The 3,585-nt window shown below is 56.8% G+C and overlaps 1 pseudogene; it reads right to left on the minus strand.

Annotated features, from left to right (window-relative positions):
* Window positions 1-1,995: 1,995 nt before the first annotated feature.
* Window positions 1,996-3,238, minus strand: LOC119349822 (annotated as a pseudogene).
* Between the last annotated feature and the right edge of the window lie 347 nt (window positions 3,239-3,585).

Consider the following 3,585-nt stretch of genomic DNA (forward strand, 5'->3'; position numbering starts at 1 on the left):
AAAGCCATATCCACTTTTTCTGTCTTCCCAACCATGATGCCCATACTAGCCTCCACTCGAGCATCCTGCAGAGGCTTAGATGGAGCCCCTATAAACCACAACCAGACCTGCGTAAGCGGCTTTCCCTTAGGCTCAACCTGCTTCCACTCGTGGAACTCCAGGATACACTTAGTACCGGGGACTCTGCACAAGCCAAAGCTCAACAATCTCTGCAAATCATCCACAGTTGGGAAATCAACCTTAAAAACCATGTCCTCGATGAGCACCAATTCCCTTCTAAAATTCCTGGGAGCCAGCTCCTGAAGCCTCCTCACAATCTGTGCCTCAGTCACCTCGCCCTGGGTCGCTTTCACAATCCCGGTAGTCAAGCTCAGGGTATCCTCCGGGACCTCTCTCGCCGCCGGGGACTCAAAAAACATGAGCTCAGCACAATAGACTCCATAAATATTAAGCGTCGGAGGCAGGTCACGCAACAACGGGCACTCCCCCGAGTCATGTGCAGGCTTGCCACACGACTCACACAGTTGGGCCACACACTCAGCAATGAAGTGGCCCTTCTCACCACAGCGGTAACAAATCATCCTCTCCTTCTTACGTGCATATTTGGACGCCCTCTCGGCATCAGACCTTGCGACGTAGTGGGGCGGAGGTGCGGCGCGAGGCGGACCACCAGAGGGAGTCTGCACCACCCCAAGGGCAGTAGCACCACGACCAGCCGAAGCCACTCCGGCCACGCCCGGCGCCGTCGGTCGCATGCCAGCACGACACGCTGCCGGTATAGCTCCGGGCGCCACACCCGGCGCAGGCGGCCTCGGCCCGCCCCGCCCTGCAGCAGGGAGCTGCTGCCCCGGTGGCCGGGCGCCCTGGAGAGTAGCGCCCCGGCCCGGAACACCTAGCGCCCCTCCACCGCCCGCCGGCGGTCTCTGTTCGGGCGGCGCCAGGGCACCTCGCCCAGGCCCCGCCGCCGGCGGCGGAGCTGCCCCGCCCCTTCCCACCGCACCGGTGGTCTTCCCAGCAGGCGGCAGAGCTGCCCCACGGCCGGCCATCGTACGGAGTGGAGGGATCCTCCTTGCCCGACTAGCCCCGCAAGCCGGGAAACCTCGCGACCCAAGCTTGCGAACCCTAGAAGGAAGGGGCGACGACGCACGACAGAAATCACGCTCGCCCTCGTACGTGCATGGGGCATCGATAACGATACAGGAAGAAGAGCCTGGAGCAGCATGGGCCTCATACCCATCTGACTCCGGCCCAACTTCACGCAGGCCCAAATCCGTCCGAACCGGCCCAGCCGCACCCAGCAGCTGATTCAAACGAATCGACCACGCGGTCGAGATCTCGGTCGCCGCCGCAGCCATGACGGGCGTTGCCGACGCCTGCCGACCGGCGTGCCGGCTCGCATTCTTCCGCTTCTTCACCGTAATCCAAGATTCCGGTCTAATCATATCAAATAATGTAAGATTTGGAAGACTCACCTTAGGAATGGGTCCTTTCCAGGGCCGGATCGCCGACGCTGCCGTCTTCCGATGAACAACGCGCCGGATCATCTCGATCTTCTCGCCCACGTGAAGACCTATACGTGCTGGATCGTCCGGTGGTAGAACCCGATCGATCGTAGTAGCCACCTCATCTTCGCTATACCCTGAATGGAAAAATTCACAGATGAGATCCGAAGGAGATGGAGACGGCGGCGACTCCACCAGCGCTGCCGCCCCATCCTCATCCGCTTCTTCGTCGTCGGTCTCGGCGAGCACCCAGAAACGTCCGCCGACCCGCCGTTGATCGCCGGTGCTGGACGACCCGGCCGCGGTCGGGCGCATGGTCGCCGGCCCAGTCGCCCAGTCCAATTATACTATTGAATCAGCATGCCAACCATTCATATACTATTGAATTATTGACAGAAAATATAAGACCATACAAACTTTAAGCATCAACCACGTATACACACTTTAAGCAACATCACATGCGCTGAATAATAGATATTGTTGGATAAGCAAGCTATGGGTGGACTTCGATGAGGGATCGCATTCCCAAGATGTTGTGAATTTTGTAGTGACTAAATCCGGCTTCCATGAACATCTTGTGCCAGTTGTGCTCCTCCCTTGCTTTACCATTAAATAACATCATCATGGCCAAATCCATGGTGACCTGGGCTTCAAGCATTTGGTGTGAGGGTGATCCAACGACGGTATCAATGATTATCACCTTGCCAGCTCTGGCTCCGTGGGAAATGGCCTGTCTACATCGCGTGAGGATCTTCACGCAGTCCTCATCGCTCCAGTTATGCAGCACATGCTGCCAATCGGATTAACCATAAGTAATCTTAGTTTAAAACTGCGACACTTATTATGAACCGGAGAGTAGGAATCAGATGATGTCATTAATTAGGAAAAATTGAAGTTACTTAGTACTATGATATACCTTAAGCAGAACAGCATCAGCGGGAGGCACAAACTCCATCATGTCACCAGCAACGAGCTCAACTGTGCCATCACGCGAGATTCCTTCTATCACCTGTGGGAGTTCCAACACCGAGCACTTGACCCGTGGGAAAGCCTCGGCGATGGTCCTCGCCATGGTGCCGTTCCCGCCAGCAACGTCGACCAACGACGTTATCCCAGTGAACACCTCGCTGCATTCACGGACAGCAAGGGCGGCGATGAACTTGCTGGTGGCACCCATCGCCCCGTTGAACAACGCGTTGAATTCGGGGTCACGGCTACCGACGCCGTAAAAGCTCCCGCCATGCACCATCATGAACGGCGAACCCGTCGTGGGTCCCTCGTCCTCGCTCAGGAGCCACTGGTGCAGCTGTAAGGAGGCCGACACGAACGGTGGTGTCCAGGAGCACGCACAGCGACATGCATGAGCTGCCGTCCACCAGGAGACGAGAAACCGTGTTGAGGTGGTAAATCGTGGTTGGTGCCCCATCGCCGTCGGCTGGTGCTGATGCGGCAGGGACAACATCCTCGGCCGTGAAGATCCCTGCTGCAGCCAGCATGTTCATGAGGCGACACAGGTAGGGGCGTTTGCTTGGATGGAGGGGGACGGCGGAGAGCAGCTTGGACAAGGAGGCGGCGCCACCGCAGCGGTGGAGGACATCAGCGATTCCAAGCTTCACGGCACTGTTCAGTGCCATGGACTTGAGATACGCAAAGGTGTGGGAAAAGAGCTCCGCATCGGCTTGCAGAAGCTCAGCTTTTGAGGTGCCTACCATGGGCATGGCTGTGGTCTGATCCATTTCCCTTAATTTTTGCTGTTGGTATTAGGAATGGACATCTGCAGTTAGAGCTACGGCTGCTTTATAGGACTGATAGCACCACACGATCATAAGAGGGGCAAATGGTGGGCTGGGAAGGGGGAGGGAGCGACCTAATAATTAACGAAAATACTCATTTGCTACCGATGAAGGGGAGCATTGGCGCAGTGGTAAAGCTGCTGCCTTGTGACCATGAGGTCATGGGTTCAAGTCTTGGAAACAGCCTCTTACAGAAATGTAGGGAAAGGCTGCGTACTATAGACCCAAAGTGGTCGGACCCTTCCCTGGACCCTGCGCAAGTGGGAGCTACATGCACCAGGTTGCCCTTT

The sequence above is a fragment of the Triticum dicoccoides genome, chromosome 1A (assembly GCF_002162155.2).
Source record: "Triticum dicoccoides isolate Atlit2015 ecotype Zavitan chromosome 1A, WEW_v2.0, whole genome shotgun sequence".
Lineage (NCBI taxonomy): Eukaryota > Viridiplantae > Streptophyta > Magnoliopsida > Poales > Poaceae > Triticum > Triticum dicoccoides.